The sequence below is a fragment of the Pteropus alecto genome, unplaced genomic scaffold (assembly GCF_000325575.1).
Source record: "Pteropus alecto unplaced genomic scaffold, ASM32557v1 scaffold79, whole genome shotgun sequence".
NCBI lineage: Eukaryota > Metazoa > Chordata > Mammalia > Chiroptera > Pteropodidae > Pteropus > Pteropus alecto.
This window is the reverse complement of record NW_006494612.1, coordinates 12,906,412-12,921,573: the sequence shown is the minus strand read 5'-3', so window position 1 is coordinate 12,921,573 and position 15,162 is coordinate 12,906,412. Positions and strand designations below refer to the sequence as shown.

The window sequence follows — 15,162 nt, the reverse complement described above, 5'->3', positions numbered from 1 at the left end:
AGATTTATCCAAGTTCACAAAAACTACAAGATTTGGTATTGAAATTCATTTCTCTGTGGATTATAGAGGCCAAGCTTTTTTCAACAAACAGTGTGAGGAATAAAATGTCCTTTGAACTTTTCTGATTACTTCTTTAAAACTATAAAACCAAAAGTATGAATCATGAGAATTTTCTATTAAGTAATAACAGGCAGAAATTTGGGTTTACCATGGTGTCCCGTGTCTCGTCCTTTCTAATGTATCTGTAAGATCTTCTGTGACCTCCTGCTTTATTGAAAGACCCAAGATTTGTTTTTCATAATGGTGACTCATCTTTTTTTTTTTTTTAAGTCTGGTAGAATGTGCCAGCTCTTAGCTGACTTTGACAACTGTTAACCACCTAAAATGTTTACTTATTTTTTCTCAATAGATATATGAAATTGAACATTATTAAAGCTTGTATTATAGAACAGTTCAAAATGAAAGACTGCTTTCCTAACTTATTTTCACCTGCAATAAATTATTTTACTTAACAATTTAAAATTGTGCTAAGAAATAAAGTAGGTTCACAGTCTTCAAAAAGTCTATAAGCAAAACTAAAATTATATATCTACTAATTCCTTCATCGATATTAAGCTGATCCAACATAACTGTAGTGGTTCTAGGAGGATATTACTTGCTAGAAATCTAGAAAAAATTCACAAAGAAATCAATAGAAATCTTAAAAGAATCATTTGGTAGTTTCTTTTTATTACTCTAAAGATATATATTTAATAAGGGTTTACTTATTGACAGAGGAGAGAAGTAGTGGGGAAAAAAAGGCAATTTATGAAGTTCTCAAAATAAATCTGATCAGATTCCGAACAAACTGTAGCTAACCTGTTTAAAAACATTTTATGTTTAGAAATCTGGAGATAATTCTAATAAAAATGTAAAAAAGTTGAATGCTTGAATTTTAAGAATTTTTGACTTTTTTATAATTTGTTAAATTCAATAAGTTTTAAAATTTCTTTATATATGGGTATATACAAATATGAATTGTTCAATTTTTACCTTAATGATAAATGGTAAATATGACCACCCAAATCTCTAAGATCGAATTCATTGATTTAGTTCTCTTATGAAAGAAACATTTTTCTTTAGATTTAATTTACAATTCTTATCTTATTTTATGATGTTTTATTGCAAATAGAAAAAATTCAGAATAAATATATTTAGAAAAGAAACATTATTATAACATCCAAACTAATTGCCTTAAAGTTCTACTTCTGCTTTCATTCTTGTTCAAATTTAAAATAAAACCAGCTCATAAAAAAAAGTGAAAAAATCTCTTGCTTCTTATATGTCGATCCTCACTAACTAGGAATTATATTGGAAAACCAGCTAATGTTTCCCATGTTTTTGTAAACAAAATTCTGTTTTAAGAAAACCCTATATATTTAAAACTTTAAAAAATAACTTGAGTTTGAAAATTATAAATTTAAATTTTATGTCATTAAGTTTTCTCTTTATTTGTTTATAACAGTATAACAGGAAAGCAGGGGAAGAACTACCTCAGATGGGCTACTGCTAGTAGGTTGACAACAGTTCTAGTAGACTGACTATAACATAATGAACAACTTTCAACTTTTCATTAAATAAGTGTGTAAAGAAATACACTTATGGAATTATAGGATCTAAAACTCTGAAAGAGGGAAACTTTTTAATTGGTGGAGCTGTGATGAAAAAGTGTGGAGACAAATCTATGTGGCTTTTTTTTCTCTGTCTTTAGATATGGTGCAGCCATAGAACTGTGTGACAGAACCACGTAAATAAAGCCCCATCTCTCTTTTTAAAGGGAAGTAAAGGGGATCCTCAGAAAACCACAAAATACCAAAGAGAACATTAAGAGGGAGGAGCACAGGCAATAAATTCTGTAAATTTGTCTATAAACTCATGAATGGAACCCTGAGCTACACATAAGTGTATTTGATCCTAATCAGCAAACTGAAAATATAACAGTCCTTAATGGGAATGCATATATTTGCTTCAAAATATATGAAGCAAAAAACTGCCAAAACTAAGAGAAGAAATAGACCAGTCTTCAATTATGAATGGAGAAATCAACACTCCTCTCTTTTATCAATAGAACTACTGGACAGAAAATCTAGAAGGTTATACAAGAAACAAACAACACCATCAAACACCTGAAACAAAATGATACTTAAAGACAATACCCAACAACCACGGATACCTGTTCTTTTCAAGAAGAAAAGAGTAATAGCAATAGTCGATCAATCCTAGAGAAAGAGGATTCTGGATTGCTGTCTTTTTCGGTGTCTTTCTTCCCTATGTCCTGCCTTATAAGCCTGAAGTTGATTTATAGATGCGTTACCATTAGGTTTCACAATTTGATTTTATTACTTTGTAGCTGGGGATTGACTGCTCCTTACCAAGGCTGTAGAACATATTCAATGATCATTCTTCCAAGGGATACATGATAAATAAGCATAATTTAAAGAGCGATTGGGATATATCAGAAGTGTAAAATGTGAGCTTTGTCCTGCGGTAGGGCTTATTTTAAGTTGAATTATGTCGATTACTCAATTGTTTTAATATAAAGCTTTTCATTTGTTTAAGTCTTGATTCTTATCTTAATTTTAATTAATTTGAGAATGGGAATTATGCATTACTTTTCTAGTTTCAACAACAAAATTATATGCCTTGTAGACAGCAATAAATTTATTAAAAGTAGGTAAAGGTGAGATACCCTTTTTAGAAATATATGAGGGGAATTCAGTGTGTTTCTCATGTTGAGATCTCTATAACGTGGGAATTTCTTCATAGAGATATATACAATTGTTTTCCACCTTCATTGCTGTCACACTTAAAAATAAAATAAAAGTAAAATATCAGTTGAATTGTGCATTTTTATGAGTATTGTAGCAAGGAATTATAAAGTGAATTAAAGTTTCGGTCTGGTTCTTTGGTGTGAGACTAATTTCTGTTATTCCAATATCACTAAGAAATAAGAATATATAATGAAAGTGCCAGGGATAAAATCAAAATAGAAATCTCTGTTTATAATTATTAGAGGACATCTTAGTATCAGTGATGTGAAGAAATAAAATAATGTAGTTATTAACATAATTATTTCATTTAAATAGAACAGCTTAAATGTTTGATGTCATTTTTCATAAAATTATTTTATTTTGTTTTGTTTTTAGTTTCCAGAGCCATTTATTCATTAAAATCTATTCAATATGTCATCAACAGTTCTTCTGTGTGTATTGTGCTGATAAATAGACACTGAGAGACTTTGACAAGTTCATCATTTAATAAGTCTGAATTCACTTTCACCACATGGCATTTATTATACACGGTCTTCTGTTGAAACAGATTTCTTTTTAACAGATGTTAGTTTTAAAAAGTTATAGATTCTGTGAGTTCTGTATAAACTTGTGGATGGTAGGTTAATTCCTTTGTTTTGACTTATAAGCCTTGACTTCACCACAAAATGAAGAACGTAGGTCAAAGAAAGCATAATTAGTCACTCATACGGAATGGTATTGTTTCTACAATTTGAAGCTTTCTGAACTGCTGGATTCAGGCCTGATGTAACCCTTGGAGGTGTTAAGGGTCTTGTGGCATTTGGCTTCTTTTTCTCTGCAAGCTTTAAAATCTGAAGGAAACATATTAGTGTTTTTGTCCATACTCATGACACTTGCATTGTCAAACTCTCCACAGTAACTGGATGCAGAAAACAATGACCAATTGCCTCTTTGCAAAAAATTCACATCTATTTTCAACCACCTGATGGGCTCTGCATATAAGATCCAAATCATGTTTATGGAGATATTTTGCAACGCTTCTGCACCAAACGTGGTTTTCACCCTAGGCTGACATCTTTACTGGGGTCAGATGACAAAAGGTCACAAAGAAGACCTTGATCTGGTACATCAGTTGGTGCATAATTCCCCGAATCTGCTCCAGAGATTGAAGATCTGGTGATAAACCTCCATGACAGCAAAATATTTTCTCATCCATAATGGCTGCTATTGGTAAACAGTTAAAGCGGTCAGTGAAAGTTTTCCATAGTTTAATGTTATATTTTCTTTTATATTCATCATAAAATCCATAAATTCTATTGATGCCGACACATTCATGGTTTCCTCTGAGAAGAAATTCTCGAGGCATTTGATATTGTGCACCAATAAGAGGCACACAACGATTGCTTCCCTCCGTCCACATAGTCTCCAAGACAAATAGGTAGTTGCTTTCAGGTGGGAAATCACCGTACTCAAAAAGTCGAAGCAAATCATAGTATTGTCCATGGATATTACCACGTATTTTGAGTGGTGCTTCAAGTTCTAGTAGGATAGGCTGACTGAGGAAGATCTCTTGGGACTTTAAGTGCTCTGATTTCACTCTCCTGCAGCTGAACCTCTCACCTCCAGCAGCTGTTGGATGATGTTGTGAATGTTGAGTTTATATCTGCCATCACCTTCTCACCACCAGCACTCCCATAGCTGCGCCACTTGCGACTCGCGCTAGGTTCTCAGGCCTCTTTTCCCATGCCACGAGCACAGAGGCGGTGGCGGTGACGGTGGGGGTAGCAGCTGTGGCAGCAGCCGTGGCGGATACCCCACCATCACCAAAAACAGCCCAGCTCCCTGAATCTTCCTACCTCCATCTCTTCCCACTGGAACCACGAGGTCCACAAAAAAATTCTTTTTTCTTCAAAGTAGTCTCAATTTGTCAAATCTATGTTTGCATACTTCCTTTTTTTTTTTTTGTCAGGATGCTGGCGAAAAAATATGTGTGTGTGTTGAAACACAAGGTTCAGTTTCAAAGATGATAATTTGTAACATATGGGTACTGGTTTTACTCCACTCTCCCACAAATAAATTTTCTATTCTTTTCCACTCTCTTTTGAGTTCAGAAATCCTAATGCGTTCTTTTACTAGTCCAAATTCCTGTCATGAGGCCTCTCCTAGGGTTACAGCATTTGCTCAGTTCTAGTTCTATTATTGTGTCCCTCTCCCTATAAACCTAGAGATGTTCATGATTCCTCACTGTTCTTAGTCACTGTGTATTTCATAGCATCTTATTGATTCTCTTATTTTTGGCCATATCACGGTAACTAATTTTTTTTTTTGTACATTCTCTTCCATCAACACTTTGAGTGTGCTGTTTCTTGCTGGATTCTAGACTGATAGAGTCTAGCTCTATCCTGTTTAATAATTTCTTCCTCTATACTTCAAAATATTATTTTAAATGAAAAATATTTTGGTATTAGAACATATGTCATTTAATTATAAATATATTATTTGGTATTTCAAATCTATTTTATGGGGGAAATTATTGCAACAAATCTTGAAACGAAGATACTTCTAAGCAGCAAAAGTGGCTTTTCATGAATTGCCAGCATTTTCTTTTACACTGGGGTAAAATTGACCTTTTCTCAAACCTTTCTCTAATAGATGACATTATAAAGAAAGGCATCTTGAGTCTCAAAGGGCACTGTTTGGTCTGGTCTTCGTTCAAAGACTATAGAGCCCAAGATGAAAGTAAACCTGGCACTTTTACCTGAGTCGCTTGGGAGAAGATGTCATTTAATCTACTCAATAATAATGGGAAGAAGTCCCAGAGTCATTTCCTAGAATTAATGAGAAAATGGCGTGAGGGCACAGAAGTTCCTCCCTTTTTTGTATTGCTTAATTGGCAGACACATTTGTTTGGGAGATTTTAAAAAGAAACTTGGCAATAGATATATGACCACATCAAAAGACTGGAGTTTGGATTGCTTACTCTTCCATGAGAATTAGAAGCAAAAGTACTAGGTCCATTTTACTGCAATTAGTTAGAGCCCAACAAAGAAATAAACTTTCCTTTATATCTTTCCAGTTTTGTGTGTTCTCTTGCTAATGAGCTTCAAAGACTACCACTATCCTCAGAGTGATAACATAAATGTTTAATTATTAATTAAGTTGCTTAATTTAAATAACATTTAAATTTTGCATAAAGCATACAATAATATTTCTGAGAGTAAGATCTCAATGTGATGTTTCAATGTGTTTTCTTAGATCTAAGTGGCACCCATTTACTAAGGAAAATATAAGCATGCTGTTAATACTCAGCTCCTCAGTAGAAATCAGGTGTAAAGTTGCAGAGAAATTACATAATATAATATACTATATAAGTTTGTATTCTTAACATATACGTACAAATGATCAAGTTGAGTTAAAATTATTCTAACACTATATTTAATTATTTAATTATGAGCACATTTAGGTATATTGTTTAAAAAAGTAAGCAAAAATTTAAATCCTTATCAACAAATTCTCTTTAATGGCCTATGTTTCTCTGTTTTATATATACATCCAACCAAGCTAATTAAACTCATAAGTATGAGACTAGAATAGTAATACTGCTGGTTGAAATCTCTATTGGTGTGATTAAACGGTTCTATCAGAGACTAACCTTCAGATATTTAGCTGGGGACAGCCTTTCAAAGAAATGATAACGATAAGGCTTTGAGAGAGAGAGACTACAGTAGAATAAAAGTTCAACATGCCCCAAAGGATTCTGCAGTGCATGATGACTGGAGACCTAAAAGCTAATAAAAGATAAACTTTCTACAAAAGTGCTGTCAAAAAAAAAAATGGTGACTAAGAAATAGACAGAAAGAAACCTTGGGCAAGCTCTCTTTTTAAAAAGTTCAACATGCCCCAAAGGATTCTGCAGTGCATGATGACTGGAGACCTAAAAGCTAATAAAAGATAAACTTTCTACAAAAGTGCTGTCAAAAAAAAAATGGTGACTAAGAAATAGACAGAAAGAAACCTTGGGCAAACTCTCTTTTTACAGCAATACAGAGAAAAGATTAGAATAAAGATACATTCTACTATCATATGATTTTCTGCCTTTTGAAATGCAGTTTTTAGACATGACCTTTGCAAAGTTTATTTCTAGTTTTTGGCAAATTGAAGAATGAAAGATCATTGATAGAACTATCTTAATCCTTCAGTCTTTTGTGAAGGAAGGAATAATGAGAAAAGTTTTTCTTATGCCATATTTGGAAAATAAGTTTTTATGAAGCCATAGAGAATGGGTCAACTGAAGGTTGAATCATTCTCTCTTTTAGTCCCTCCAGGACAATCCAGGCCTGAGACCAGAAAGGAATGGGCTACTGGACTATCTCATCTATATACACCTGATATGGAGCAATCAAAGTCGAATTTGGTGTGCGGGAGATTTGTATGGTACTGGAGAACATTTCTCTGCTGACTAGTCTTGGAAATATCTGTTCCATGGGAAGAGGTGGTGTCCTGTGCTATTAGATTGGAGGAATGGACAGGATCTCAGGAAGAGTTGCATCAGTGTTGAGTGAGTAAGGCTGGTCTCTACCCCCAGATTAGTGAAAATCAACATTTAGAAATGATGGGGAGCCAGGCCAACTTCATAAGTGTATGACCTGTACAGTCACACAAGGTCCCATGCTCAGAAGGGTTCCAAGCTTAACAATGTTCTCCTCTTGCTGTCTTGAAATCCATAATACTTTTTGAACAAGAGGCCCTGCATTTTCATTTTGCACTTGGCTCTGCAAATTGTCAGAAAGGTTTTATGAGGGAGGGATAATTTGCTTTGTTTAAGAGGCTATTCCTTCCTCCTCTCAAATACAAGCTGCTCTGAACTTCAGAAAATTGTAAGAATGTCACCCAAAACAGCTACTCATGTCTCTTTCTATACTTTACTCAAAGCTCCAGCATCTACTTAGTGTCACACTGGCCAGAGATACATTGAAAGATATAATCTTTAGGCACTTAAACTAAACCTTATGACCTAAGCCATTTGCCTTTTCTTTATCACATTGCAGTGAGCATCTGATAAGAATCTGATAAATCACAACATCCTCGGTGAAAAGTCACATTCCTTTTAAAGCTAAATGAGAGAAGAGTCAGTCAATAAGAAGTTATTGATCTCCCTGGGCTGTTCAGTTTTGTAGTAAGTGCTATCTCTACCTGTTTATTCTTCTTTCTTCTATGGCCCTTTCCCATTAATGTTTTATAGTTCCATAACAATCCCACTAAGCAATGAGGCAGTACAGCACACAGCACATTGGTTAAGAGGTTAACTCTAAGCTAGATGACTTTAGTACAATTCCTTGGAACAGCACTTCCTAACTGTGTAATTTTTGTAATTTTGAGGAAATACTCTCTTCTCTTTGCCTGAGTTGCCTTAGGTATCAAAGAGAGTGAATATTAGTACCTACTTAGTAAGTTTATTGCAAGAATATATTGAAATACATTAATGGCATTTTAAAAATCTAGTTAAATTTTACCTGTTCTTATTCTCTCTCTTATGGAGACTTCAGATAGGAGCTTTACATACTCTTGATGCCTAAGAGCGTGTGAAAATATGCCTACCCATAAAAAAAAATCAACCTCCAGAGAATAGAATTAGAGTTAGGAAACATCACAATTCTTAGCAACTTATAATACTAAAGACAACCATATATCTTAAACTTATTAGTAGCTTCAGGCCCAGAAATTGAAGAGTTATAGTTCGAATATAAAGTTAATTCATAAGGCCTCTGCAAGAGGGGAAAAAAAGTGTCTCTTTCACCACTCTGTGGCCTGTAATTGACTGTAATTACTAGTTTGTACAGGACTGTATTGGTAGGAGGGTCAAAGATTACAAAGAACTTTCCCATTGCTCAGTAGCTAATGGTACACAGCTGCAAGGGAAATAAAACCATATAATTAAACTTTAGTCTCTTTTGTTCCTTTCTTTAAGCAACATAGTTTCAATTTTCATGTCACCAAAGAATTATAAAAGAAATCTTCATATGCTACAGGAAGAGCGAGTCTTCTGTATGATGAAATCTTATTGATCTTGGATACTTCAACTGGCTTTACTGTCTTCTTATTGATTAAAATGTGACCTTAGCAAAATATTCTTGATTGGAAGATGTTCCTTGAGTACATTCATATTTAAAGAGACTATGAAAAAAATAAAGAAAAGAAAAATCTTAATATTTCAACAGATCCTCCCTTTTCTTCACTGTTTATTGTGCAAATTGTACCTAATTTCCACTTTTCTATGATTTACAGGATAAATGGCAAAAGGATTCTATATGTCTTAGGTAGTTTCTAAGTGTTGTCTTATTCCTTTTTTTTTTTTTTTTAAATTTATATATATCTCCTCTCACACCATGGAAATAATTTTTTTTCAGAAAAAAATATAAAATTTCCTTACATTCATTATTAATTAAAACACCTTTGCTCAAACAAGAAAATTATACAGTTCACCAGTGATTTTTCCAGGTATATCTTATCCTCATAATCAGATAGGAGATTACAGAACAAATCAGTTAATATCTAAACTGTGTTAATTCCTACAGAGTTAGCTACTTAAAAACAAATATTTTCTAAAATAAATTATAGTCTTTATTGGATGCTCACTTTATAACCTTTTGTCTTATATCAATAGTAAAATATATCCATTGTAGTAAATTTAGAAGTTCTCTGTCTCAAAAAAGAAAAGGATAAGAAAATCATTTCTAATTTTCCCACCTAGAGAAAACCATTTTTATTGTTAAATATATTTCCTTCAACACTCAAATGTACACAAAGTCATGCACACTCACACACAAGGGTTTATAGTGGGTGTGTGAGTGTGCATGGCTTTCCAAAGGATTGTGATTTCGCTATGCATCCTGCTTTGATATTTATAGATTATACTAATTATGAGATACTGCATGAAAATGTATAGAAAAATATATAATTTTTCTCTGTGAAGCTATGCAAACAGGAATAGAAGTTATATAATTTTTCTTTTTTGGAATCGAACATCATGAATTATTAACTCAGTCTCAATAAAGCCTAGTCGGTGTAAATATCTTCACTTTACATGTCCAGGGCTGTAGGTAGACTGCTCTGAAGAACAAGAGAAAATTTTGGTAAGACTTAAGTGGCTTTTGTGACATCCTTTACGTAATATTGCAGCCTACTCTCTTTATTTTTGATTCACAACTCAGCACTAGTCTCCATTTCTTAGTAACACAAGGTCTTTATTCTATCTCTTGCTTTTCTATAGTCCTAATAAGAACATTCCTGGTTTCCCACAGACTTGTTTTCTCAATATTGTGCTCCTTTACCTCTGCCTTTTCTACATCGAAATTTACATGGTTCTCTCTTATCCAGTGGTACATAATCTTGTTAAGAAATAAGCATCTCTTAGAATTAACAACGTGCTTGGTCAAATGCCATAGGGTTTCCAGAGGTGAAATAGTCCCAGTCCTCTTCTCAATAAGCATGGATAACCACAATAGAAGAAAGAAAGTGATCAGAATATCAAAGGACAAATACATTTTTATGAAAATCACATGCCAGAGATTAACTTTGCTTTGATGAATGTGGTGAGAGGACCTTTTTGTGAAAGATGCGCCATTTCACTGAGTTGCACCTGGATTTGCCCTCTTTATATTTAATTTTCTAACTGTGTTTTCTACCTACTAAAATCAGGCTTTAGGTTCTACTACTCTATTCTACTCCACCCTATTCTTACCAAAACTGTTTATAAAGTTACTGATGACCTTCAGGTTGCTAAATCTTACAGTTATTAATCATTCCTCATTTTATTGATCTTTCAGCAACTTTTGCGTTTGATCAACACTTTTTTCTTCTCTTGGTCATCTCATCCAAAGTCTAAGGCTTTGAATATCATTGGTGTAGTCACTTCTCCCAAATGTGTACCTCTAGACTGTATTTCTACACTGAATTACAGTTTGGCGTTTTAACTTCCTATTCTACTTTTACCTGGAAGTTTATTAGGCATCATAAATGTAGCTTATTCAAAACTGAGTTTCAGATACTTCTCTTTATGCCTGTTCTATTTACTCTCTTTTCATCTTAGTTAGTGGAAACTCTGTCCTTTCAGTTGTAAGGCCAAAATCCTCATTTTTTACTCTTCATAGATGTGAGTAAAGATTCTCACAAGTGATATCCAATATGACCGGAAACTTACTGGTTTTAGCTTCAACACCTATGGGGAAATCAATTTGCTCTCAATAACTCTTCTATCCATCACCATTCTCTCCCACTTGGATCACTGCAATTGCCTACTAAGTGCTCCACCATCTGCCCTTGCCCTTCTAGATAAATGACCAGGGCAATGGCCAGAATGACCTAGTTAGAACTTGAATCAGATTACATCATTCTTCTGCTCAAAACCCTCCAAGGTTCTTCATCTCTTTTGAATTGAACGCAGGTTCTTTACAATGTCCTTCAAGGCCCTATGCTACCTGCCCATCATCTCTCTGACCTCATCTCCTAACAGTCTTCTCTATGCTCATTCCATCTCAAACCGTAAACACAGAAGGCTGGTGCTTGCTTCAGAGCCTTTCTAATTTGCAGTAATTCTCCCTGATATGTTCTTCTCCTAAATAAACATATGGCCCACTCTTTCACAATCTCAAATTTTTATTTAAATGCCATTTACTTCAAGATTTTTTCCTTATCACTATAATTAAAATTGCAACCTTTCTCTTTCTTTTCCCCTTCTCGGTGTTATTTTCCTCAATAGTAATTAACATATCTAACATGCTATAATGAACAGAAATTATTTGAGCAAACTTTTATATATAGAAGAAGAAAATATGTATTTTAGAATATAAATTATAATTTCAAAACTATGTCTGACTTGAATCTAGAATTAATACACATAAGAAGAAGGTTGAACATGGCAGGTATTAAATATAAACTGGAAAGGGGGAGTTAAACTTGGATTAAGAGAAGTTGAAAGGATTTTATTTCATTTAGTAGTTACTAAGGAACAACGATACATTAGAGGACAGCGATAAAGCAGGAAATCTTCACTAATATGCTACTTTAGGAATGTGTCTATTAATATATCAATAGCTATGAAATGATATAACATCTTTCCTCCAGAAGTGATTTACAGAAAATGTTGGAAATGGACTAGTGGCAATATAGCCATTTTTATGAGCTAGCGTGAGAGAGAATTTGAGAAAGAAATTTTCTGATATTCCTCAAATCATGTCCCAGTTGAAGAAAATGACAGAATGATTTAATTCTGATGGTGACAGAGACAGAAGAGTTTTCACCTCAGAGTGTGGATGGATTATCAGGCTCACAGGAATGGAAAGCCCACCACAAACTCTGTAAGCACAGCTCCATGTCTAGCACCACCCGTCCTTGATGTGACTTGTTCTGTAGATGCCGGCAGAACCAATTTTCATTAATTACCTACCTTTTTTCCTTCATATTTACACAGAATGTCAACTTACTTATTCTTACCAAGTTACCTGTGTTATTCTGCTAAATTGTAGCTGTGACTTCTGCAAATCTCCTGAGTAGCTGGCATATATATAACCTATGTTTCACTAAAATGAAATTGAGTTGGTGGTGAGAAAATTGGGGCTGTTACAGTTAGTATTTTGCCCTAGGACTTGGACATCGTGTTACTCACACATCCAAGAAACAGGTCTTAACAAAGATTATAATGCAAGCAATCATAGGATACTGAAATTAAAGGTGCTTCAGAGATCTCTGGCATTCCATTTGAGGCTCAGAAATTTGGAATGATGTTCAAGTTTAGCGATGATTAGGGTTCTTAAAAGGTAAAACTGAAAAACAATGGTTTATTTCCATTCAAACCTTATTTTTGCCGACCCTAACTGATTTGCTCTGGAGACCTATAAAGCTTTTTCTGAAAAGACTTGATATATTTTTATAGTATCAGAATATATAGTGGGTAAAAAAGAGGTAGAATATTCAGATTTAAGGGACTGGTCTATTGTATTAGTCTGCTATTGAAATAACAAAGAACCTCAAATCTTAGTGTCTGCCACAACAGACATTTATTTTCATTATAAGTACATCTGTGGGTCAATTGGAGCAAATCTTCTTCAGGATGAGACCCAACTGGGCTTTATATGAGATATATTGATCTATTCCATGTGTCTATTCATTATCTTTGAACCAGAAGTTATGAGGTACATAGTGTACCCATTGCAATACTCCTTATTTCATTCAAATTTTTCTCCGTTTCCTCTATTATGCAATTTAAGTTAATTTTATATCTAAAATAAATAGATCTATAATGCAATTTTAGAAAATGCATGCCTATCATGTTGTCTACTGAAAGACTAGTGATTAGACACAAATTTTAGGAAATCTACAAAAAATTTATATCAGATTGAAAAAATATTTTTATTTTCTATTAAATGTTTCTTTTGTTCAATATATTTAACAAATTATAAATAATGCCTATTCTCTAGGCCCTCATTTCTTCCCATTTGATTACTTTGTTTACCTTTTTTTCTCCTGAAAAAACCTACCCCTGGTTTTGCCTACCCTCATCTCTCATCTAGTTTTGTCAGGAAGCCATTTACTATATGGTTAGGCCTTAATTGTATTAAGTTTTCACAATGAAGAACAAAACAATTTCCCACAGCTGCACTCTGCAATCCAAGACCGAGCTCTTTATGCTAATCACTCACACTTTTGTTTGTGAATAACGAATGGCTTAATCTTAACACAAATCCATCAGAACCACTGGAAAAGCATACATTTCACTGAAAATAGATCAAAACTGTCACCTGTGGAACCAATTGACAGAGAATTTATTATTCCTGTGATCATCCCTTGCTATTTGTAATGTAAATTCACCTCACTCTGAACGTGGGAGTAATTTTCTGTATGAACCACGGAGCACAATAAAAAGGTTTGTAGCTGATATTGTCCATGCTCTGCACATATACCCTTGAATTCTTTGATCATTTTTATGCACAATGCACGATAGGGCTTTCATTTTAAAAGCCAGCATCAGTACATTTTTGTCAGGCTGCTAGAAACCACTTTACCTTTGCCCACAGAGCCATATTTACCTGGAAATTTACATATTCCATTTAATTAAAAGGGGCAACTTTTAACCATTACCTGTAGGGCATAAGAGTATAAATAATTCATACCTTTTCCCTCTGAGTCGACAATTTGGAGATGGGATCTTACACTATTTCCATAACTCTTCTCTCAAATTGAGCCAGCATTAACTTTAACAGGACTTTGCTTGATAATGCAGCCTTACTTATCCCTCTCCCTTCCTGATTCTACTTTCCTATTCCCCTCTGAGAAAGGCAGCCTCAAGATCCACTTCTCAGGCATGCTCTGCCATTTTTTCTATATCATATTAGTCTGGCCCTGTAGCTTTCAGTCAATAATTTCTTTATTCCTTTAACAAGGTCTATCTTTGCCAACTGGTCTTGCTGCAACTTGACCTGGGTATTAGTTTAGTAGCAAGGGGATGCCAGATCTTGAGGAAGGAAATTATCAGTTTATAAGGCATCCACCACAATTGAATCTTCTGTATGATCCTCAAATTTATCCTATCCTTGCTATCTTATAGCAAGTCATTCTAGCAGACCAAGAGGTCCAATGTTCTTTTGGGAATCTTTTCAGATGTCCTGCTCCCAAGTCTCAGAGTCCTACTCCTTTCCCATCTGGCCTGTGACTCCAGCATAGGGGACTTTTTGAGGCTCTAAACTTAGGTCTTTTTGTAGTTCTATTACTCTAACCACCAAGCCTATGCTTAAGATTATTGATCTGCTTATAATCATTGGCTGTAATGAGGATGACTCTTCAAAGCTTAGCAAAAGTAATAGTTCATATTAAGTGACGCGGTGTTGGCAGAAATTCCCAGGCAGAGTATTGTAGAAGGGATCTAAAGGCAGCTTAAGAGAGGTGGTTAGTCAAGCTGGATCAAATATGAAAGATCCAATAACCTCAACCTCTTCCCGCAGTTGTCTTTTTTTCTGTAATTGGGATGAGAAGTTATTACCTTCACTAAGGTTATAAGGATGACTTTGATGGTAGGGACATTGACAATGTAAAGAAGCTCGGTGTGAGCTGCCCTATATAGATTAGGTAAAGAGTGCATTTATGAAACTGGGCTCTCCAGTGATAATGAATATAAGATTACAGAATAGTAGACACTAAGTGACAGCATTAAACTTTCAGAAAACAGGAACACCGAATTACTATAATACAAACACAGGACACTAACTCCTAGGTATTTCCAAGAAATAGAGCCTATACATTAAAAGAGAATATTAATATACATTAAAAGAGAATATAGGAAGGACCCTATAACACAATGGTAGGTATATAGGCAGTGGAT

At 34.2% G+C, this 15,162-nt stretch overlaps 1 pseudogene; it reads right to left on the bottom strand.

Moving 5' to 3' along the window:
• Window positions 1-3,508: 3,508 nt before the first annotated feature.
• Window positions 3,509-15,162, bottom strand: part of LOC102884894 — a 21,993-nt pseudogene continuing 10,339 nt past the window's right edge.